At 37.1% G+C, this 26,295-nt stretch overlaps 1 pseudogene across 1 annotated transcript in view; it reads left to right on the top strand.

Moving 5' to 3' along the window:
• Positions 1-1,717: 1,717 nt before the first annotated feature.
• LOC149563998 (disease resistance protein Roq1-like) overlaps positions 1,718-26,295 on the top strand; it is a 40,955-nt pseudogene continuing 16,377 nt past the window's right edge. The window contains exons 1-3 of the transcript XR_016364140.1: positions 1,718-3,287; positions 5,773-6,391; positions 6,642-6,896. The product of XR_016364140.1 is annotated as a disease resistance protein Roq1-like (transcript). The remainder of the gene's footprint in view (positions 3,288-5,772; positions 6,392-6,641; positions 6,897-26,295) is intronic.

Below are 26,295 nucleotides of genomic sequence, written 5' to 3'. Positions count from 1 at the left end.
AAGGATAGCAGGGATAAGTTTGCGGATACTATATGTGACAGTTCTTGGCATAACCTGTTCAACGAAGAGTACATTGAGCAATTGGGGGGGCTCATCATTAGTCTACACAAGAGGCGAATAGCGCTACTTAAGTCTGCTTGAGTTGTCTTGCTGTCCCATAGGCTATTTTTGGCCTCGTGGACGTTAAAATCTTATCTATCTATCTATCTATCTATCTTGATCCCGTGCTGCTCTGGTCCTACGGCGCTATGGTGCTACCGTCTTACGGCCTACGGTGCTACACTCCTAGGATGCTACGGTGTTATGGTTCTACGGTGCTACTGTGAGATTCATTAGGGCACCTGTACGGCAGCTGTACACTACATATTGGGCTCAGTTGGAATAATACTGACTTATGGTAATCTATGGGTAGCATACGAGTTTTCGCCTGAGTATAGATTTGGAAATTGGAGCGAGCCATATGCTAATAGTGAGCATTCTACAGGTGCCTGAATATTATTTTCATAATAAATGTCTATTCCATTTTATAATTCTGCAAGTTACCTCCAAATCTCTATTTGAATGTATTGAGCGACATACTATATAAGGTGTTTTCCCTATTGTAGAGTTAGCATGCTAAATATGATCAATAGGTGCAAGCAACTGTGTCGTGTGGAATATCATGTGAACCCTGTTCTGTTATGACTTGTATACAAGTTTATATGATAATGTGTGAATCTGAAGCATCAAGGTTGAATCACCTGTAAACTCGTAAAATCTATGTCTATTATCACTTCACCAATCCAGCAAACAGTGAAACATAAGATTTGAGCAGAAGAACAGAAATTCATTTATAAACATAGTAAGCCTGAAAAGTGTTTGACCAAATACCGATAACATGTGTGTGACATTTGTAATGCAATTTTTGGGTCGGAACCAGTAAGGGTTCTTACTAAAACTAAGGTGAGTTGAAGACCTGAAGCAGATATACCCGAAATCAATAACCTTTTTTGAGTAGACTAGATATACCTTGAAATTTTTACGTAGTGTCCAAAATTTTAGTTGGTTCTCAGTCGGTGAAAAAAGAATGAAATCTTGGCTTAACTGGTTGGTTCGTTTGATTATAGACATGTTAAATTTGTACGATGAAGTTACAATTTCGAGATTTCACTATTTAAAAGTGTAAATTTTAGTGAAGCATTTGAATAAATAGCATTTATTAAGGTCAGTTTTGTTAATAAAATTGAAAATCCCCACAAAGGGCGATGCTAATGTGGAAAATACTGAAAGAAATCAGATTAATGTGTCAATACAAGGGTAACTTCTAGAGCTGTGTAAATATCACAGATTTGCGTATTTTGTTGTGGTTATCTTAATCAATTTTTACGCCGAAGGCGTCCTTTTTCTGATGTCTCAAAACATCATTTTAAAATCAATGATGAGTATTCATTAATATATGATGCAAGATGATTGAAGTAATCTCAATCGTTAATTTCAAAACATGAAAATAGACATGTCAAATATGCAATTCCTGACAAGTGTAGTCTTTTGAAATATTTTATTACATTTGTCGTTGAATATTTTCAGAATAGGAAAGTCCAATTTGAAATTCTTTTCTCACTGCATGACAAGTGTAGTCCTTTCCCATTTTTTTTTGTATGGGACGTGTTTGATCTGCATCTTCTATAGTCTATAAAGGTATTTGGGAAGTTGTGTACTTTGAAAATTGTTTGCGCTTTGAAATATAACTGGTTTTTTTGATTTCGGATTTTAGTTAAGTTGAAATCTTTTTCTTACCATCTTTTTGTCGTCACTCGGAAACTTGAGTCGCTAGTTGACACTAGAACAAGACATCTATGTGTCTTTAGGCATGCTGCTGGTTTTTAGCTGCAAGGGGTCCACTTCTGCATATTTTCAGTTCTATTTCAGGGAAATTTCCTCCCGGCGAGAGATTCAGGCATTATTTGTACTGGTAACAGAAGATTTCACTGTAGAATTGACAAATCTGGAAATATTTATGTGTTATTTGCAGTGGTAATGGAGAATTTCATTGGAGTTCGAACCTTTCTGGATTTTTTTTGTGTTATTTGCAGTTGCACTGGGAGGGAGGATTTTGTTGGAGTATTGATAAATTAGGAATTTTTTTGGTGTTATTTGAACTGGTAACAGAAGATTTCATTGGAGTATCACCAAATGAGGAGAAATTCATGTGTTATTTGCACTGGTAAGGGAGGATTTCGTTGGACTCATGGAGTATTTTTAAATCAGGAAAAAAAATGTTATTTGCACTTGGCTGGTTTTGAGTTTAGTGATAGCATTTTCCAAAGCATTTATAAGTTGCCAGCTCTTCAGGTTCTTGATCTGTCCAGCAACCTTCTTGCTAGTGAGATTCCTCAAATGCTTACTCAATTTACCAATTTGATTTCAATTAACCTCAGCCACAATCACCTAACAGGCCCAATCCCTTGGCACATCGGTAACCTTGCCAATTTGGAAACTCTGTCTCTCTCTTCCAATTTTTTATCTGGAAGCATTCCATTTCAGTTATCATACATGAAAGATCTGATGTTCCTTGATCTCAGTGACAACCAACTAACTGGATCTATTCCTTCACAATTGTTTTCTCTCAGTAATCTGAAGACTCTGGACCTTACCTCCAATTTGCTTTTTAGAGGCATGCCTCAATTTTCTTTAAGAAATTTGATTAGGTTGAGCATAGGTAACAACAGGCCGAATGGAACCATCCCTTCTACAATTTCAAATGCCCCAAATTTGGTGTACCTAGAAATGAATAACAACCATTTGAATGGCCCAATTCCAGAGCAGCTAGGAGATTGTGGGAAACTCCAGCGGCTTGATCTTGGAAACAATGAATTGAGAGGCCCTTTGACCTCTGTGCTGCCTAAACTCCTCCAATTACAGTTTTTGAAGCTCACAAATAATAACTTTGAGGGAACAATTCTAGTTGAGCTCTCTAATTTGTCTAGCTTGAGCTATATAGATTTGAGTGGCAATCTATTATCCGGAGACCTACCTTCAAAACTTTTCAAGCTTAATCGTCTGCAACATCTGTGTTTACAGAATAATCGTTTTACAGGAATTATTCCAGAGAATATACAAGATGGAGTGTCCTTGCTGGAGCTCAGATTGGACAGAAACAATCTTAATGGAGCAATCCCACAAGGAATTGGCATGATGCAGATTGTTCATCTCAGCTTCAGCTACAATTCTTTGCTGGAATATTCCCAACTCTCTATCCGATCCAAGCACACTAGAAAGTCTGAATTTATCGAGCAACATGTTGACAGGTGAGGTTCCAGAATGGATAGCAAGTATGAAGCATCTTGAGGTATTAGATCTCTCAAACAATGAATTAATGGGGGAAATCCCAGAGTCTTTAGCACATGTGATGCAGCTTGAAGTATTAAAACTGTCAAATAACAAATTAACAGGACAAGTCCCAGAGTTTTCAAGAAAAATGAAGACTTTGGACCTGTCAAATAACAAATTGACATACAGCATTCCAAAGGGGAAAAGTCACTCTGCATACCCCATAAAAATATTGGGAGCAATAGGTGCTGGTGCTGTTTTTATAACTTGCTGTGTATTTTTTGGGTTTCTGTGGACGAGGAATAAGCATAGAGAGGGGATCAATCAAACAGTTCGTAAAATGCTTCAAAAGGTGGAGCATCCGCAGATCTTGTAGGAAGAGCTCCTCACGGCAACCGATAGATTCAACAGCTCCAATCTGCTGGCAATCAATAGCTTTGGATCTGTGTACAAAGGAATTTTGACTGATGGAACCCGTGTTGTTGTGAAGGTTCTCAATTTAACACTGGAGGAATAAAAAAAGATCTTTAAAGGAGTGTTGGTGGTTCAATTTTGAGTTTTAAATCAGCAGTGTACAATATTCATTTATGAACACATTGAGATTCTTTTGGTGCAAGGAATTCAAGGCAGCACAATCAGTAGTCCTGTCATGTCAAGCTTTGCAAGTTTTTGAGCATTTTTTTTGTGAAAATGCACTTTTTGAATGGATAAATGCTGTGTTTGGGCTTCTTTTTTCTTTTTTTTTTTTTGATGGAGGTCAGCTTTTTCGTGATATTCATTTCTGGCTAAATTGAATTTGGTCTTTCATTATCTTATAAACTTTTCTGGGTTCATTTGGGCCCAAATAAATGAATTGGTTCCTCAGGTACATAACCATTTCCATGAATTTTCTGAGCATGTTGAGTCTTCTGATTGTTATATATGCTGAATTATTACGAAGTAATTGGTAAAATAGGAAATGCTAAACCTGGATACGATGGGTCCATAAAAAGATGTCTGTGTGCCACATAAACTTTTGTACTTAGATTTTTTTCAAACATATGCAATAAAAATATTTTTTTATCATGTTATTCATTACCAACATTTTGAACTTAACATAATTTTCTTCGGCATCCTTATTGCAACCTTAGGTGCAATTGCTATTATATTTTCAATCAAGAAAGAAAACAAAATAATATCATATCATATATATTTAATTGCTTGGAACAGTGATGCACGATGTTGTGTTGTGGTGGTCAAGAGGCGAATATTGAAATTTATAGTAGTTTTCACAACGGCATTTTTTCAATTGAGTTCGAGTAGCATTTTTATTGCGAGGTATTAGTGCATTAATTGCATTGTAGCCATTTACTCGCGTGTCTCCAATGTTATAAAAAATAAGGTGAACAGCACCACAAATTATGCAATGATAAGGTGTCAATGTAGTCAGCACCTGCTAATATTAAATAACATTGTGGAGGACTCACAGAAAATGAAGTAATACAATAAAAATATTCACCAAATTATTTTAACAAATATGAAACCATTTACCATATGAGTAAAATGATCTTAGGCAAGGTAAAATATGAAAACAGTATTTTACTATTTTAAATTTTTTTGGAAAGAATTTATAATAAATCATCCTATACAAGATAACGTATCTGAGTTTTGTAAAATACTGTGCAGTGCAACTTGATCCAATGTATTGTAACATTGTTTCTATATTGATAGTTCTATTTCTGCCCCTTTTTTTTCAATTTATATGCATCTGAATTTTTGTTTTGGGACAATCTGCAATGCGCTACCTTTCTTTTGGAAAAAAACTTATTGAGCGGGTGTGGCAAACTCATAGCTCTCTCTCTCTCTCTCCCTCCTCCCTCCTCCCCCGCCCTCTCTCCTGCTTCAGGTCTCTTAAAATAGTCTCCCTCATTTTGAAGTCAAAATTCTGTTTTGTTTTCTGTATTTTTTTGGGGACCATCTATGTAGAAAATCTGAGAGATAGCTCCCTCCATGGGATTTCATCCTTACAACATTGTATGTCTTGTAAATGCAAACACTGGATAACAACTTTCAATCCTTTTATCATTTTACTAGTTTGATTCCCAAGCATACAGGAAAGCATATAAGAAAGACAAACTCATATTGATTGTTTAGCCCACATTTAGCATTTGAGAAACCTTCTCATTCTGGTGTTTTCTGTTTGAAACAGACAACTAAGTCACTCATATGAGGATGAGACTTTAATTCATGGAGCATTTGAATCAGAAGCCAATCACAAGCTCACTTCAAAAGTAAAACTTATTTTTATGGATCTCTTTTGATTGTCCTTTTGCAATTTGTCTGCTAACAGTACAAATGTAAGGGGAATCTATTCTCAGACTGACGATCTAAGATAATTTTTGTATGAATGCACTTTTGATAGGTACTGTTGTGCTATTTGACATAAGTTATCTCTTCTCATCTGTAAAAAGTCTGGATGTGCAGGAACGTTGGCAAAGTGGGGGAAATGTCAAGTAGTAATTATCTACCAAAACATGTATTCCTGAGTCACAGTGGACAGCAGAAGGACTTTGTGGAACAACTGTTTGTTGATATGGAGAAACTAAACATATCTTGCTTCTTTGATAAAGACAATAAAAGTTTGCCCAAAGGCGAGGATTTCCCATCTCTTATTTTCAAGGCTGCTGAGAAATGCAAAATAGCAGTAATTGTCTTATCAGAGGATTTCATAACTACAAAATGGCCAATGCTAGAACTTTGTGCTTTTGTTGAAGCCAAAAGTAAAAAGAATCCAAGCCTTAAAATATTCCCCCTCTTTTTCAAGATGACTCCCAAAGGACTTTCTGAAATCATTCAAAGTATTCGGAGCAACAATAGATACCCTGACTCCTGGAATGAGCTTTACAAATCAGATTCCAGAATTGATCTGAAAGCTTGGTTTAGTGCGCTGAATGCCCTTTGTTCGAGCAATGGTGAAGTATATATTAAAGAAGAAGGTGAAGTTGCTTACAGACGTAGAATTATATCTCACATCTGTCCTCTACTACCACAAAGCTTGAAATATGAAGACATTTCAATAAAGGGAAAAGAGCGTCTCTGCCTGGTATGCCTATTTTGTTTTAAATTTGTTAGATTTTCTGTTGCTATGGCCTGCCTCTGAAATGGTGTGGGATAAGACTTCAACTGGATCACATAACCATTACACCCACATCAACTTGGATGATTCAATCTTTCTCAAATTACGCTTCTACTGCATTCATATAATCATTACACCACATCCCTTTTAATGTTTCAAACTTTATTAACTGAGGTTTGAACTGTTGTGCTAATAAATCTTTTATGTTGGGGGGCAGGAGATCAAAATGCTGTTCTTGCTTGTTCCATGTTGGAAAAGTGGTGCCAGAGTGGCTGGTTTATATGGAATAGGTGGCTGTGGCAAAACAACTTTGGGCATGAGCCTCTGTGACTTTTATTGGGAGAGTTTTGAAGGGAGAGTGTTTCATGCTGAACTTCAAAGGAATGATCCCATAAAGAATGTGAAACGAGCTCTCAAATCTCTAACTGATGCAGATGAGCTGTCTTTGAGCTCAGTGGAGAATGTCCAACAGGTGAGCAAAGGCATTTTCACTATTTCCTTAAGCCAAACCATCAATTGGCTCTACTTTTCACCTTATAAATAATAAACAATGCTTTATATTTAAAAGAATTGTGTTTCTTAGTCTCATGCCCTTAATGTTATCTATCTTTTAAATTTTTCAGTTGTGTTAATTACTATGCTACTGGAAACATTAATTTTGAAGCAATGTTGAATGGTATTAATCACAGATCTCCAGTTCCAATACAATGTTTATTGCAACACAGGTTTTATGGCATGAATAACAAACTTCCCATGGGGGGTGACGAAGTGTGAAACAGACATACTAACATGTACAATTTGAAAGACAATGCATCTTGCCATGTAATCTCTGTTTCCTAAAATTTCAAGTCCATTTGTTCTATATAAACTTTCTCCAGGAGTGCAGAAATTTGATGTGTTGTACCCATTCAATTTTTTTCTCTACGGTCAAGTTTAAAGCTAAAATTTCCCATTTTCCTAGTGGTAAAACATGTTTGAGGTCTTGTCTAGTTGGATTTCTCTTGTCATATTTGTTGTCTTTTTTCTGAATGTTTGCAAATCAGGGAATGAACTCTTGAAGGTTATCCGTCTAGGTGAAGGAAGGGATGTGGTTGGAATGGATTGTTAGGTTCAAGGATCAACATGCACTAAATGGAATGCAATGCTGTTTGAAATTCAAGATTGAATTCTTAGGCGCATATTAGAAAATGGAAGTATCAAGAACGAGTGCATACTTGGAGTAGAAAAGGCACCTTATAAAGGAAGACGTATTGCTAAACAGAATTTCATCTATGTTATATAGATAGCTATGCATCTAAGGGTTAAGGTACGTAGAAAATAAGAGTTTGAATTGTCCGAGGGATATTCATAGGAGCACCCCTGACTCTTATGTGTTAGGTGTGTGCTTTGTAAAGGGTAGATTTTGATTTTTTGAAATAAAGATCAAAATGCTATTGATAGGTGCATGCTTGACAACCAGATGTGCACCTTACAAAGGTAGATTGCAGTTTCAAGAGTTTCAAGGGTTGTTCACAGGTGCGCATAGAAATTTCGGGCCAGACTTAAATGGAGACATAGGTGTGCATGTGTGTGTGTGTGTGTGCGTGTGAAGCATAGATGCATGTCATAAGTAAAACATTGTTTGCAAAATTTAGATTTAGAAGTACAATACACAGGTGTGTGTGAGAGCTTGCAGCATGTGCCTAGCTAACAGAATTTTCCTTTTGAAATTGTTACTTGTTCATGGGTGCACGCAAACAATGAGGGATCCAAGTGTGCTTGGATATTATATACAAGCACACTCCTAGGGAAGAGGCACGTTTTGCAAAAGCATGGTGTTAGCTTCAAACAAAAATAATGTTGGAGTATTTGTATAGGCACACTCTTTAGGGAAGAGATTTGCACTCCACTAAAGCACGGTGTGAGCTACAAGTCAAAATCTTTATATAGGTGCATTCCCAAGGAAGAAATGCAAATTGCACTGAAGCTATTAAATTAATATTGTAATGTTTCTAGAATGGTCATCTTAGTTGGTTTAGTGAGTGTGGAGAAGGAAAAAGTGCACCGACCTAGAGATTTGTAAAAGTCTCAAGGGATGAACGCTTCCCTTGCACCACCTCACTTATACTAGCGTGCAGAGCTACGGAGGTCAAATATGGATTTTGTAGGAGGTCTACTTGATTGTTTCTAAGTGTTTATGTATGAGTGTTTAATAAAGATTAATTACTGAATACAATTAAGTGATTTTACCTGAAGTAAATGAGCTGATAAAAATGTTCAGATTATCAGAAATGAACAAACTAACTATGAAGAACAGACCCAAAGTTATGAGCTTACTGCCTCGGACAACTCCACGCGTCATGAGGACAATACAACACATGCATGTTCTGTCCTGACATGATACAAAGGATAGTTATAGAAACTGAAATAAAGTAACAGATTAATAACCTGAATATGCAAAACAGAAACGAACAAGATAGAATTACCATTTGATGAAAAATAACAGAGAAAGGAGAAACGAGAACCTAATTTGACAGTTTGATGAAGTGATACGTTGAACTTGTCTGTCCAAGTGACCTGCACATACGGAAACAAGGAAAATTGTTGGGTGATTGTTTAGTGGCCTGCGTCAATCGGATCCCTGCTTTGATGTTTCCACCTCCACAACCACAAAATAGACACAACAGTGATAGATAACTGATAATGGAGATGATAAATGTGATAACAATAAAAGAAATAGATCAAGATATATGATATGCAAATAAGAATGAAATAGAGTAAAGCAAATAGATTCCCCTCAATGAGCTAAGAGCCCAATGAAGGTGATAGAGCCAACGTGAATGCAATGGAAAAATTTAAAATGGTGCGAGCTTGAAAACCTGCAAGTAAATGTGTGTAGAAGATGTATAAGAAAATCAAGAGAGAATGAATGATAAGCCAAGAAGCATTAGAGAGGGTCAAATGAATGTGAAATGAGGGATTATATTGCATTTGAGCCGAATCCCACGTAGGTGAGCTCATCAATTAGTCGTTACAATCACAGGTTGGTAGTTCATAATGCTTCAACGGAAACCTGCATGTCTATAGATTTGTGAAAGTTAGCACACCACATGGACATCGCCACGTTCCGCACACATCCTAAGCTGGCCAGGCTGCCTGGCTAGGATTTCAGAGTTGGTTGTGAGTTGGTAGATGCAAGCGGGCGACAAGGATTTGTGTCTTAGATTAAGGTAGGGGTCATGCAATTTAGCAATTGACACATGGGCACACAAATTTAGGGCATTGCAATAAGTTCCGTTTTCTACTCTGTTAACGAGTGTTTCATTTAGATATATTATCTTGTAATCTCTTGCAAATAGAACCTGTCATCTCTATCATATATATCGAGTTTACAGTAACATGGTATCAATGTGGGTCAAGATATTTTTGCTAAAAAAATTTGTGTTTTTCCAAGATTATTTTTCAATAGTTCTTTTGAATTAAAAAAAAAAATCACTGGTATTGTGGAAACTTGAAATACTAAATTTCTCAGAAGTTTTTTTGAAGTTGTCTTCGCCCTACACGTCCTCTCCTTGTTAATGGATGTTGATTCGAGTGAAGGTTTGTTGAAGATTGATGTTGTTTGAAGTTTTTTCTGTCTTCAGTAGACATCATGTTTTGGTGTTTTTCAGGGGTTGCGACTCCCTCTCAGGCCAGTTGAATGTGATTTGCGAAAATCACATTATTTTGTGAGTAAAGGCTTTTGTTGAATGCATCGCATCCCTTTTGCAAAGCTTGGACATCATCATCTCTACAAGAATATGGGTCAATGAGTTTGACTCAAAAAACTACATAGTTAAAAACCCTGATAGCAATATCACAATTGTGTCTTCTGTTTTGGGTGTGTGCGGAAGATTTCATAACCTGCGCTTGAGGTTTTTCGGGGCTTGAAATTTGTGTTTATTGTGCCATTTTTTTCTTAAAACATCGACTATGAATTGTTTTACTAAATTCACAATCTCAAGCCCATATTTGCGTGTTTTTTCATGTTTGTTTCTTCTATGCTTCGCTTCCTTGTTTATGCGACATCAATGACTTCATAGTTTTCTTTTATCTTAGCTTGCATTTCAGCTCACATTTTATAGCAATTTTTCTTGCAATTTCTTTGACATTTGTGCAAGACCTGTGATACCATACATGAAATAATAATATAGGTGGAAGTGCATACTAGATATAGGAGTAAAATATATCTTTACTGCCCATGAATTCGTTACAAAGAAGACCAGGTAGAGATGGTTGGCCAAGGATTGTAGTTCATCCAACTATACACTACCCCCCTTTGTTGGCGATACACAACACATTTAGAGTTTTTGACATTTGTCAAGAGAGACACAACCATCAACTAATTGACGCCTACAACTACCCAAGAGTGACAACCAACGAACAATTAATACTTTGAGGGATAAGCAATATTATCAAACATAACAATAGGCATTTTATGTTGACTACACACATGGGGACAACTCCACACACATTGAATGCTATTTTTTAATGTTTTTGCTCGAAATTGAGGGTTGCTTTTGTTGGAGTTTGTAGCTGCGATAAAGATCTTTATCTCTGAGTGTTATTACTATTATGGTTACCTTCAGCTGAGAAGGACATTTATGATACATTATAATATTAAATAAAGACGTGTCATTCAACATGCATTAAGGCATGAAAATTCAGAGAGTCGTAAATGTATTAAAGAGTCATTTTTGGGAAATTGAAGAGACCTTCAGTTGGAATGTGAACAATTTCTCTTTAAGTTATATATATCCTAAGTTGTCGGTTCGGATTCCAGTATAGATGTGGGTTTCATATTTGGATTTGAATTTTGTCCAAATTTTTTGGGGTTGGGTTCGGATTCGTTTTGGGTTCATCTGTACGAAAACATTTAAAAAAAAAAAAATGTATGTGTGTATATATATATACAACAACAAAGAAGTTCATACATCACTATGCTAATAATAAAGCAACATAGCATAATACACTGCCATATCTATGTTTCAGCTCAATAGGATATTAATTGCATCATTTAGCCATAAATACAACATGATACACTTGCTTGGTCACATGCATGGAACATATTTCCATATCAAGGAGACAATTTGAACTTTGAGAATGAAAGGAACTGTCAAAAGACAAGTGCAGTTATCTGAATTTTTATTCTGTATTGGCTAGAGGATTTCTAACCAGGTTAGATCAAAAGTTGGGATTCAAATTTTAATCCCTGGATTCAAAGGTATCATAACTTTTTAAAAGAAATTACTCTATTATTGTCAATTTGGATGTCACCTATTGTCAATTTTGATTTTTTCTGTAAGAAAACACTTTGAAAAAGTCTAAAAAAATATTTTGAGACGAAATTTAGCCCAGGTTCAGCTGCTGGGCAGAAAATTCTTCAAAATTTGCTGCAAATTCTGCCTGGGTTCCTCTGACAGAATTTGCAGCAAATATGTAGCTCTGCAGGTGAATTTGACAAGGACCAGACTTTGTACAAAATTGAACCAGATTTTGAAGGTTGCAGGAGAGAATCTGGTAACTTAGTATATATCGCATCTAGCGATAGGCATTGTACTTATGATTAATAAAATGATATTTTTGTTGTGTGGCTGGGTTTTGCCCTTCATTCTAGAAGGATTTTCCTAGGATATTTCTGGTATTTATTTTTCAGTTTTGGCTCTTTTTATTGTTGTTTATCATCTTAATTTTTTTGGGCTCAAAACCCAACATGGTATTAGAGCAAGGCTTAGTTTACAATAATAAAAGAGTTCTTTTGTTCATTATTTTGTGCATCTGGTTGATAGACAATCTCTAAATGTTGGAGTATTTGAAAGTTATTGCTTGGAAAAAGATCTCATTCCTAAATATTGAATGAACAGATTTTTGAATTCAGTTTGTAGTTTCTTTGGTCATTCAATAATTGGAGTAGAGCTTTGACTTCAGTTTATTGGTTGCAAATTTCTATCTTTTCGAGTGTTGTGCTTCCTTCTGAGATGACTATTGATATACCCTAACATCTAGGCAACAAGAGAAATGGGTGGGCTCAGGAGTGATGTCATTTTAACAATTGTGTGTTGGATTTCCGAGCTGATAGGGAAAAATTAATAGTGTTCAGTAGAAACTAGTGTATATTCCACTGTTGTTGCGCAGAGATCGGAAAATTGGTTTCATTCTGTGGGGCCCCATAGGGAACTCTTGCTCAAAAATAATTTCTTCTTGAAAAAGGGGGTAATTATTGTATTATTGTTTCTTTTTTTTTGGTAGCCTTGTCATTGTATGATGTTGCGCCATCTCAAGTTTTTGATTGGGGTGGATCTGAAGGCATCATCTCCTCTGGCTTTGCCTATGCTGGAGTTTCAATGTCTTGACAGTGGCAGCTCCGCACTCATGCCCGAGGCTCTGCATGAGATTCTTGTTTACATTCATCACTTCCACAACTTCGATCTCTTCTAGCAAGGACTAGCTAATTTACAGGAAATGACTTTTGAATGCAGAGAATTGGAGTGGTCATTGTGAAAACAAATTTCATATTTGCTAAAGTTCTGTCTTATTTCTCAGATCATCACGATTGCTTATGTTCTCTCTTAATGGATTTGTGTTATGCTTGGCCTTCATAAGATGTCTATATTTGTTGTCTCCCTATGCATGTGCCGTGTTTGTGAAAATTTCTATTGAAGCCACCGTATTTCTTATTCCACGTCTTGTATCATTTCAGGCATGTGCAATTTCTTCTTGGTGTTGTTCTTATCACACGTCATCAGTCTTGCTTGGCTGCCAACTCACATTTGATGTGTTCAAATAAATTCCATCGTGTTTAGTATGCAATTAATGTCTACGTCTCTCAACCTTTCTCTCTCTGCGTTATTGCTCAAGAATTTCAAGCATCATATCTCATAATGGGAGAGTGACAATTCACTTCAGTTTCAGATGTTTTTGCTTCTCAGTTTTCCGTACGAGTATTATCATCTGTATGCGCACATGATACATTCTAAGTTACCTAGAGCTGAAGTTTTCCTTCTGATCATATGTAGTTGGAATTTCCTTGATCGTATTTTGATGCTTATGTAGTATTGTTTCATTACAATTAGTTTATGATATCTTCTATCATTTCTTATCTCCAAATGTGTGGGAGTATTTGTTTTTGACAGCTCTTCTCAGGAATGGACATTCCACGACAACTCTGAACAATAACAATAAAAATAAATGCTACGATGACAGTATTAAATGAGAAAGGGTAGATTAAATGAACCTCGGGCCCTCTTTTGTAATGTTCCTGTCATAAAATAAATAAATAATCAAGCTTTGTTTATGGGTCGATTGATTTAGTATATCTCAAACCCATTTTTGATTTTAAGTGTTTTCGTAGGTGTTGCCGTCGGCTGTCTTTGTAAACCCTCGAGAGTTTCTCTGAAGGGTATTTAAGTACGGCTTGTAGGTAGTAGTTGGGGGTGATTTAAACTATTTTCTTTGTACTGTGAATTCTTGTTGGGGTTTAGTATTGCTCACCATTTTGGAAGTGAAAGATCTTTCCTACTTGGCTACTCCAGTTTCGGTGTGACTCAACCCTCATCCTATTCCGTTTGTGTATTTCTCGGTTCGGACTTGGCAAATCTGAACAACATTCTTGTTTGCAAATATACATATTCTCTATTGAAGTGCAATTGCTTGTATTGGTTTACCTTTGTGTAATTGGCGAAGGTATTGCCTATCTCTTGAAACTCAATTTACATTAATATTTGTGCATCAATGTGCTATCACATTCCCAATTGTACGACCTGCAAATTCCATCATTGCACATCTTCACCTATCCACCGTTCGGATATCTCAATACCGTACATCCCCCCATCCTCACAGTAAGGACCCTCTACACACCACACTCACTCTCTGTCTTGCTACCATATGACCTCTCCCAACCACTGTACGATCATAGCAATCACTATACGAATCCCACAACTAATGTACGACCTTTCCCTTGTTAAAAGTTTGCTCCACTATCGTACTACCATACGACCTTTCCCATTGTTCATAGTCTAGTCCCACACTACCATATGGCCTCCGTATTATGCACAACACACTACTGTACAACCAAATTATCTTCGTGAAAGTGACGTCGAGAACGAAACATTATAGTGGTATTAGAGCCATAGATCCTGCCAGCGTGTGGGCAGTGAATGGAAGTTTATAGTTAGAAATGAGGAGATCCCATTCGGTTGATAGGATGGTAGATCAAGAACCCACTCCTGGTAAACTCGTGGCTCTACTAAAGGATCTTTCGAGGAATCAAGCACAGATCAATGACTCTTAGGAAACTGGCAGACAATAAGATATTTGGGGAACAAAATGGTCATAGCACTGATTTGGTGTCGGGTAAAGCAAACCCTCATCCAGCATGCTCTCGACCTTCCATGGCGACCTTCCCTCCACGGACGAAGGTACCAAAGGGAGGAAGGCAGGCAACCTTTGAGGAAGTTTAAGAACAGTTGAAAGAAGACTAGAAGAATGCAAACTTGGAAGATGATATATCCTACGAAGATTACGCAGAATTGAGAATGCGATATTCCAGAGGCGGAAATCGAGGATATTTTAACAGCGATCTTAGAAGAAAGTTGAGTAAAGTCAATCTGTCACCATTTGATGGAATTGGATCCATATCTGCAGATGCATGGGTAATGAAGGCTGATACTTATTTCCAGCTTAATCCAATGCCAGAAGAAGCAATTAAATTTGTAGCACTCCACTTGGAAAGAGTGGCGCATGAATGGTGGCCTCATGGCACTATCACGCTGGGGCATGACCAAGTAAATACTTATGCAAAATTTATAGAAAAATTGATAGATCAGTTTGATGGTAAAGATCTAAAGCTTAATTTTAAAGAGTTTGCACGATTGAGGCAAACTAGTTCGATCGACCAGTACATCCCAAAATTTCAGAAACTCTTTGTTTTGGTTACGGAGATTTTCGAAAGATGACGGATAATGCTCTTCATAGACAGATTGACGAAACCGCTGAAGGGTTGGGGAAAAGATTTCAGTCCTATCACCCTTTCAAAGGCTATAGAAAAGACATGAAGCATCGCATCATCATCAACATCATCCTCTCGAGGTTACTCCCACTCCAAACCACTAGTATTTCCAAGGGACAAAGATAACTTCGTTGGATGAAGCTACCAGACAAGAGCTCCGAAGGAAGAAATTATATTTCAATTATAAGGAACCATGGGATCTTGGGCACAGATGCCTCAATAAAGGGAAAATACACTACATCGAAGTCATGTTTGATGATGAGGACGATCAAGAGAATCCATCCACAGGATGGTTACCTCTAAGAGGACTCCAAAATGATTAATTTGAACTATATGACGAGGATCGCCGCATTGGTAAGGCGTGCGGAACCATCACCCTGGCTGGAAGCTCGAGATGTATGGTATTTCGAGTACAGGGAACCCTTTGACAAAGGGTCATTGTGATGCTTGATAGCAAAGCCACTCTAAACTTCATAAACTCATCTTTGGTGAAAAGAAGAGGTCTACCTACTGAGACGCACACAGGATTCCAGGTCAAGGTCGTTAGAGGAACACTCTTACCCTGCACGCACCTTGTTCCCCAATTGAGTATCACCATGGCTAATCACACTATAACGGAGGATTTTTTTATAGTGGACCTAGATGATATGGAGGTTATTTTGGGCATACAGTGGATGGAGACACTAGATTACATATAGTTTCAAGCGAATGGACTTCACTTTTGTTGTTGATGGAAATAAGGTTCTCCTTGGGATGGCCAATGAGGGATCAAGGGAAGTTTCGACATAGCGGATGGAGGCCATTTTGCGACATGATGACATTGCATGGGTTGTACATTGTTTTGTTTCGGCAGAACCAATAAAAGGCAACAGACACCCCACCAGGATGATGATCTTCAAAATATCTTGAGTACCCATGATAAAGTTTAATAGACATCCCTCCTGGCATACCTCCCCATCGCGGGTTCGAGCATACTATCAAGTTGGAAGTTGGCAGTAAACCAGTTATCACCGTGCCATACCGCCATCCCAAAAAATTCAACAGTGAAATTGAGAAGACGATTCAAGAGTTGCTTAAGAAAGGATGGATTCGTCCCAACTCTAGCCCTTTTGCATCACCAGTAGTATTGGTAAAAAAGGATAGGACGATGCGCATGTGTGTGGACTACCGTGCATTGAATAAGAAGACAATAAAAAATAAATACCCTATTCCCAGGATCAATGAATTGTTAGATGAGTTGCATGGTGCGGTTTATTTTTCTAAAATAGATCTTTGTTCTAGATACCATCAAATCCGCATTCGGGAAAAAGACGTGGAGAAGACGACTTTTCATTGTCACTATAGGCATTATGAGTTCCTGGTCATGCCATTCAGATTAACGAATGCACCAACTACTTTCCAGTCTTGCATGAATCACATCTTCAACAAACAATTGCATAAGTACTTGATAGTATTCTTTGATGATATCATTATTTGCAACAAAACTTGGGAAGAACACTTGAGGTATTTGAATGAAGTCCTAGGGATCATGAAGGCTCAATCCTTGTTTGCCAAACAATCCAAGTGTGAATTCAGAATGGTAGAAATATTGCACCTAGGGCACATTGTTAGTAAATATGGAGTGCAGGTCCACCAAGAGAAAATTCAAGCTATCCTTGATTGGCCCCCACCAAAATCACTCTCTGAGTTGCAAGGGTTCTTGGGACTGTGCAGTTATTATCGGAGGTTTGTGAAAGGATTCTCTCAGCTCAACGCACCATTAACAAATCTGACTAAGAAAGGTTCCTTCTAGTGGAATGAAAAAGTGCAACATGCTTTTGATAAGTTAAAAGAAGTAGTGAGCATTTGCCCGATTCTCGCGTTACTTGACTTCACTAAACCATTCATTCTAGAGTGCGACGCATCTAGAGAGGGCATTGGTGCGGTATTAATGCAAGATAGACACCCTATAGCCTATGAGAGTTGGAAGTTGACACAAGCAGAGTGTTACATCCCAAAATTTTGACCTATTTAAAAATTTATTATAGTCGTTGAGATGATTAGTTAAAAATTATTTTTTTTCCCTGTTCATGTGAAAAGGGTAGTTATATGTAACCGTTGTTTCATATGAATGTGGTTGTCATCAATTATTATGTATAATTGTTTATTGATGATGGTAGTTAGCCGTTACTTGTCATATGCTGATGATGGTAGTTAGCCATTACTTGTCATATGTTGCTGATGGTAGTTAGCAGTTGCTTGTTTTCTGAATGATGGTAATTAACTAATTTCTTTACTAGTATCTATGTTATATGCTGATATGGATTTATCATGGGAACTTGTTATTATTGTAGAAAATGTTGCACGGGTGTTTGTAGGAGCAGACGAAGGGGAGAATCATTGCTTAACGAGATCTACAGAATGGGGCACTACCTGAGACCATTTATCTGATCGACAGGTATGACCTCTAAATATCTTGGTATGGACCTAGCGACTGCATAACAGGGTACATACTGTTACATTCCAATTTTTGCCCTAATTTAAAATATAGCTGTTGAGGTTCACATGAAGTCAGTTGACAGTTAAATTTGTTATAATCCTGTGAAATGGTAAGATGGTTAGTCGTTATAATTTCATGTGAAGATAACATGCTAGTTGATTATTTATCACGAATTCATGGAATTGAAAAGGTAGCTAGCCGTTATGATTATTTATAACTTGTTATGATAATATGATTTAACTGCGGAGAATTTCCTTGCAGGAAACACATCGAAGGGGTGGAAGCATTGTCGGAAAAGAATTAGGCATAGGAGCATCACCATCATTGGGCAAATGGGTTGAGGATCTAGCGACTTGAACATCAGGATACAATTGATGAAACTGCATGAACTATTTAAATAAATAATTTGAGAAACATAAAATAATTGAGTTAAAATATAAAACGTACCTCAAAGGATTTTAAATGATGTTTTACCATATTATTATAATATATATCTATGTACATACACATAGATATAAAAATGAAGTGATACTATCATATTATTTTATTACAATAAAATAATGCCACTTCACCAATATAGTTACATGTATGTATATAAATTTAAATTATAATAATATTTTTTTTTGGTCGGTAATAAGTTTTTTTAATATTAATATAACAATATTACAAAAATACTTACATGCTTTTCTCAACTTTCAACATGACATACTTCCTAACTACCAAATTCCAAGCCCTTTACATATCTATTTACCCCTTTACAAAAAAATTAAAACTTCCTATACCTAATTACTTTATCGAATCCCTCAGACTAATAGTAATTAACGATCGCTGGCGATCAGCTTTCTCCATAGCCATGCCTATAGATATATCTTCCTCTTCATCGATGGCACCATAAAATCCTTTGTATCTCAAAACTTGCATAACTTTATCACTGTCCGGCTTTCTTCATCGCCTTCGCTCCTTCCTTGCTTTGTCGCCTCTGGTCATTCACTACCAAAACACCAAAAACTATCTCAAAATTTCCCAGCTATTTCACATCTTCATTCATCTTCCACCCTAATCCAGAAACTTTCCCCTACCACTCCCCTTATTCTTCTTGCTCCAACGCTCCTCTTCTTCTTCGGGTAATTTATGAAGAAGCCTTTAATTTGCTTTCTAGTCTCCCTCAGGAACAGTTTGATTTCCTTCTTCAAAGTAGCCCAGGCTTGTTTTGCTTTCTCCTTATACATTTCCTTTTCTACACCAGTCGGCCACCATCAAAAGCCATATCTTCCTTTCATCCGACCTTCCTCATAGTCTTCAAAGCACTCACTATAATCAAACCCTTTGCCTGGCCAAGCCCATTTCAAAAGGGATTCCATCCCTACAATTAGATCATCCTGGAACAAATTTCTCATCACCCATTCAACTTCCTCCATCGGCCTCTCAATTTCCAATCCCCACGCCATCACGATGGTTGCAATGTCAACATTAATTTTCCAATGATGCTTTCAATTTTGGAAAAATTCTCCTACTGTCTCTTTCACTGCTGCTATTACTCTAGGCATTGGGTACTTCAAAAGCAGTTTTAATCGCTTGTCTTGCACCAGCCCAAATAAAGCCTTTTGCTGGCAGCTAGTCTGAAAGGTAAATGTCGCTTCCATATTCTCAGATTTTTATTCCTTGTCCTCCTGTCACAATTACCATTTTTCAAGGTTGCATGGGTACTCGTACCCACACCCCTGGTACTTGTACCCACCGAGTACCCACATACCCAAGTACTGGGTACACGTATCCCACGTACCGGGTACTCGGTGGAGAGCATCATAGCTAAGGACCTTGATTAAGATTCTGATTTTTTTTTTGGTTTTTTATTTTTGTATTAGCTTGTTGTTTATCAAACGTAATTCAATACCAAATCAATTTGAAACTCTGATACTCATCAACAATAAACTTTATCACTGTTCAAGTCATAAGTTCATCATTTGCAATATGTCATTGTTATATGATTTAGGATCCTCTTGTTCATGTTTAAAGTCTGCCTTCTTTGTTATGCATCTAAGCATTTATCATGTATTATTATTTCAAACATATAGCAAATCTGAAACTGGAAACAATACATTACATTTGCAAACTTTATCACTGTTCTTGTTTTGAAAAACCATTGTCATGACTCATAATTTCAGATGTTTTATAAATATAAAGGTATAATTTTTAAATAAGTTTGACATACCCAAGTACCTTCGTCCCCTATTATGAAAATACTTTAAACATTAAACATTCAGCAATAGCATATATATATATTTCAAATTTCTTGTTTTGAATGCTCAATGTCATGACTCATGACATATATTTTGATTTTTATATTTTCTATAAAATATTAATTATATAGAAAAAATAAGCATACACACGTACCCCCGTCCCCTATTTTGAAAAATATGCATACCCGTACCCGTTCCCGTACCCATGTACCCGTGCAACCTTGCTATTTTTGGTGGTTTGTTTTCCTCCATTCAGTTATTTATAAATTTTTACTGCCCACTTCCTCAAACGACTTAACCATCATTACTTCACACATTCCGACCTGACATTTTCGCATCATTTCTCTTTATGATGGTCATCCTTAGGCAATTCTCACAATCTTTCTCCTCGTTTTTTGACAGTCTTATTGATTACTTTCACCCACTATCACTTCTATCTTTCGCACAAGTTTCTCTTCTGCCTTGTTATTTGTATTATATTTATTTTTAACTTTTCAAAAACCACCAACCATTACTTCAAACAACTGTCTCCTCAAACACCCCAATGGCTATAAAATTCATAAATAGGGTTACCGTCCTCTTTTAAGCTGGTCGCCCATTTGGATAAGACATCTGCTTCCTTGTTAGCTTCCCTAAACACATGACAAATTTTGAACTCCTCGAAAGTCTTTAACTCCTCTATGATTGATTCCAAAATTTTTTTTAGATGCCATGCCTGGATTAAATTTTTACTAACTGCTTGTATCACTACCATGAAATCACCCTCTAAAATAATCTTCCTCCCTTCACATTTTTTCACACATTTTAGGGCTAGCATAGCAGCTTGAAATTTTGCCTCATTATTTGTCCCATTCTTTAATTTTAGTGCTCCATAAGCCACAATATTCCCCAGACTATCTGTGACAATGTACCCCGCTCCCAAACTTCTTGGGTTCCTTTTCGAAGCTCCATCAAAATTGACTTTTAGCCATCCTCCCTCAGGGGCCTTCCATCTTGCTTCCATTCTTTTCTTAGCCATGGGATTTGCCTATCTTATATCTCCTGCTTTGCCCATTTTTATTCTTGGCCATTTATTCTGGATTACCATATCCACTTTCATAAACACACAATTTGATGGATTTTTGCTGAAGACAGCTGCATTCACCACTTCTTCAATGGAGTGATCAATTCTCCTTATCAGTTGTTCTAAAGTCTCTGCTTTATCTTGAAAGATTCGTCTATTTCTCTCCTTCCACACCTCCCATATCACTATTGAAGGGCTTATTCTCCATATACATTCTAGACAATTCTTCTTTCCTCCCCTTGGCCATGAAATAAAAAAGACCTTTAAAGAGGGATTCCATGGTCCTTCCCAACCTAATTTCCCTTGAAGATGACTCCAACATTGTTTTGCCATCTCACAATTTAGCAATAAGTGATCCACATTTTCTTCCTCCCTTCCACACATAAAACATTTTGTAGGTCCTTGAAAACCAAATCTCCCTCTCCTTTCCCCTGTTAATATTCTCCCTTGGATTGCTAACCACGTAAATGTTCTTGCCTTTGGCAGAATTTCCTTACTTCAGCACAAGTCTCTTGCCTCAAAACTATCATCTGTCCTTGAATCTAAAATTTCATAGCCCACTTTAACTGAATATTTGCCCGTGGCTGCTGCACACCAACTAATCCTGTCCTTATTTAAAATGCACACCTTCCTTCCTTTGAAAATCTCTTTCAGAGTAAGTTGTTTTTTTTCAGAAATCCCTTCCACTCTCCAGTCTCTCCATTGCCATCTTTTCCCAAAAACACCATCCACTTCAAACATATAATCTCTCACATTACACCCCCATTTGTCACATAATAGTTTCTTTATATCATCATCACCAAATTCCTCCTTTATTGATTTATACCCATTCCTTGAATCTTCCCAAAATATTACCTTATTGCCATTCCCCACTATCCAGGAGATGTGATCAGTGATGACATGTCGACATGACAATAAAAAATTCCAAATAGCTGAGCCTTTTATCGGATTCTGAATAGTTAGGATCCTTTGATTCTCATTAGAATCTAAATATTTCGCCTTTAGTAACCTCATCCATAATTGCTCTTTATCATTTGCCAATTGCCACACCAATTTAGCCCCTAATGCTAAATTCATTGTACTCCAATCCCTTATACGTGCCCCTCCAAATTTCTTAGGTTTACAATTTTTTTCCCATTTCAGTAATGGCCATTTTTTATCCTCCCCTGCCCCACTCCAATTTTTTTTTTTCATTTGCCTTTCGACTAAGTTAATCACTTTCTTTGGAATCTTTAAACACATCATTGAAAAAATAGGGATTGCTGAAACTACTGACTTTAACATTAGAATCCTTCCTGCTGTGGTTAGCCATTTACCTTTCCATCCTTCCATTCTTCTGAAGCATTTCTCCACTAATTCCTTCCACACTTCTCCTCTACTTTGTCCATGGAATAAGGGGATCCCTAGATATTTTCTTCGGAGAGCTCCTTGCCTTATTCCTAAAATCCTTCCAATATCTCTTCTCTTTGAGAAAGTGGTATTAAAGAAAAATATTTCAGATTTTGCCCAATTAATCTTCTGTTCATTTATAGCCCCATAAATTTCTAAAGTTCTTTTCATGACTTTTGCTTCTCTTTCTGAAGCATCACCTGTGAGGAAAGTGTCATCCACAAACTGTAAGTGTGAGATTGGGTTCACTCCCCTTGCCACCTTCACCCCCTTCCATTGACCCTTGGATCTTCTTTCTGTAATCAGTCTACCTAAAACCTCAGCCAGAATTATAAATAGAAAAGGTGATAAGGGATCCCCTTGTCTTATCCCTTTCCCTAATTCAAAAAAACCTTGTGGGCTTCCATTAACTAACATCGAGAACCTAACAAAGTTTAAACATCCTTTAACCCAATCAATCCATTCATCCTTAAAGCCAAATTGTTTCAGGACCTTATATAAAAAAACTCTATTTGCCTCATCATAGGCTCGTTTAATATCTAGCTTTACTATCATTTAACTCAATTTTTTTCTCTAACCGAGTGAATCATTTCATGACTAATTATCACACCTTCAAAAATTGATCTCCTTGGAGCAAAACCACTTTGTTCTTTTGAGATTACACAATTCAGCACCACCTTTGAAATAATCTTATACACTATGTTGCATAATGAAATTGGTCTAAAATCCTCAAAGGATTTACACTTCTTTTTAGGAACTAGAGCAATGAAGGTGTTATTTAAGTCTTTAAGAACAAAGCCCCCTTTTCTAGATTCCTCAACTATTTCCCATATTTCATCCTGTATACATTCCCATATTAGCCTGAAGAAACTCCTTGTGAAACCATTAGGTCCTGGGCTCTTATCCTTTCCTAAACTCCACAATGCATTTTTCACTTCTTTAGAAACTTCAGCATATAGCCTTGCATTTTGTTCTTCGGTAATACATTTTTGAATATTGCCCAAAACCTCTTCCTCAAGCACCTCATTCCCCTCCTCCATTTGGCCTCTGTCCTTGAAGAAATTAACAGCTTCTTTTTTTATCAGAATTGGATCATTTATCATTTTCACCATCCACATTCTTTATTGAGAAAATTTTGTTGTGAGTCCTAATTTTAACAGAGTTATGGAAGAACTTTGTATTCCTGTCCCCTTCCTTCAATCACATTTCCCTAGATTTCTGCCTCCAAAACAATTCTTCCCTTAGCAGAATCTCCCCATACTCCAACTTTAGTCTCTTTTCCATCACAAAATCATCCTCCATCATTCCATCTTGAATCATCTTCTCATTTAATAATTTCAGATCCACTTCCAATTCCTCTTTTCTTTTGAAAATATTATTGAAAGACTCTCGGATCCACACCTTCAATTTTCCTTTGATAAATTGAAGCTTCTTGAAAATCTTAAAAGCCATATTTCCCTCTCTTTTAGGGGCTTCCTTCCACCAACATTCCACCATTTCTTTGAAACCATCTGCTCTCAGCCACATTGCTTCAAACTTGAAAGGACATCTATCTGGGGATACTTCCTCCTGTAACCTCAAACTAATAGGAAAGTGATCAGAACCATGAATAGGTAATATCTCAGCCTCCATAGACCAATCAAATTTTGTCCAATCGCCTCCCAAGAGGAACCTATCCAATTTCTCTGCAATATTGACAAAACCTTGTTGTTTATTATTCCAAGTGAAATCACCTTGCCTAAAAGGCACATTAATCAGTCCATTGTCCATGACAAAGGATAAGAAGTCCATTTGCAACTCAGACCTCCATCCTCTTCCCCCTTTTTTCTTCTCTAGGTATAAAATTGCATTAAAATCACCCCCTATAGGCTATAATAGTTATTTCCCCTTGTAAAATTTCCAACAGATCAGTAAGAGTTTTCCATAATTTCTTCTTATCGCTACTTTGAGTTGGACCATACACATTGATAACATTAACTTCATATCCCAATTGTTTTGAGAACATTTTCAACCATTGCCAGTTTTTTTCGGCTTGCATCATAATTCCCCTTATTGTTTCTTTGTTCCAGAGAATACCCAGTCCTCCAGACGCTCCCACAACAGCTTCCTATATGCTATTGCACCTTCTAAACTTATTCTCCAAACCTCCACATCCTCCATCTTAACTTCTGTTTCTTACATAAACATTATATCTGGTTTAGCTTGGTCCAGACCTCTTCTGACCAAGCGGATTTTGTCAGGGGCATTGCAGCCCCTGACATTCCACGAGAGGATCTTCATCCCTTCCGGGAGGGGTTCTTACCCCTTCCCGATTTCAATTTACTCTACCCTCTTGCACTTCCAACTATCTATAACAAAGCATTTATTGTTCTTCTCCCTCTTTTTTGGCTTTCTCCAAGTGAAGCTTTATGTTTTTTACTTTCAGTTTTCTCAATAGTTCTCTTTTCTTTAAGGATCAGGTTTTCCTCCATTCCAAAAAAATCCTCATCATCCTCTTCCTCCCCTACATCCTCCATCTTGTTCAAACTCTCCTTAGAACTAGATTCCCCCAATTTTCCTTGTAGATTCCTTATAGGAGATATTTCAATGCCCCTAAATCCCTCCTTTGCCTCCCCATCCATGTTTCCTTCTCGACCAATTAAATATCCTTCACTCACCTCCCATTCTCTATTTATTTCAGCACTTTTCTCCGGTATTTCTATTACCCTGTCTTCCCTATCCTGGGGTTCCAAATTCACTTCCATTTCCTTATTAAACACCTCCACATTTCTATCCCCCAAACTTTCCACCATCCTCTCATCACATCTATCCCTGCATCTCTCAGCCAATCCATCCTCCCTTATTGGCCCATCCTGTTCTGCTTGACTCTTTAATAAATTCTCTATGTTTCCCTTATCCCTTTCCTTTTTTTCATAAGTTTTTTCCCCAGCCTCCCATTGTATTTGAGCTCCCACTGTAAACTCACCATCCCCCCCAGCATTTGCTTGACAATTGTTTGCCCTCGTTTTTTCCATCATGACATTTTCTATCTCTGCTATATCTTTTTTCCATTGGGATTCCTTCACTCCTTTCTGCATCTTCAAGTCTTTTGCCATCTCACTTGCCCTTCTAAAAAGCTTTTCTTCGAGCTTTTCCTTATTGCATCCTCCTTGTTTGCACTCTTTTGATTCATGTTCCTCACACAAACAAAACTCACACACCTTTAACCCTTCCTCTATTGAAACCGGTTGTCTCCATACAACCCCCTCCACATGGATTTCAATCATTTCCTGGATTGGGTGACAATCTCTCCACAATATGCAAATCCTAGGGAACATTTGTAGAGTTACCTTATCCACCATTTCTACTACTTTGATGTAAGTTCCCAATTTATTACCTATCATTTTGTAGCAGTGTTCTTGCCAATACTCCTGAGGCAAGTTTCTAAGTCCTATCCATATTGGGAATTCCCTTATGGTCTCCTTGGTTGGGTCAAAATTTTTTACCCATTTTTTCAAGTAGAATCCATATCCATCCATGAAATAAGGGCCACTATTCATTATCCAAACTCTATCTTGTGCAATATCAACTGTAACCATGCAGAACCCATTTTCTAGAGTTTTGAACTCTTTCACTTCACCCCATTTCTTATCACACCACTCCTTTATCTTTTCTATTTCTAACCCTGGCCCTTCC

Source organism: Cupressus sempervirens, chromosome 4 (assembly GCF_028749045.1).
Source record: "Cupressus sempervirens isolate cs-2001-9-10 chromosome 4, ASM2874904v1, whole genome shotgun sequence".
Classification (NCBI taxonomy): Eukaryota; Viridiplantae; Streptophyta; class Pinopsida; order Cupressales; family Cupressaceae; genus Cupressus; species Cupressus sempervirens.
Note: the sequence above shows the minus strand (reverse complement) of the source record. Positions and strands in the feature narration are given on the sequence as shown.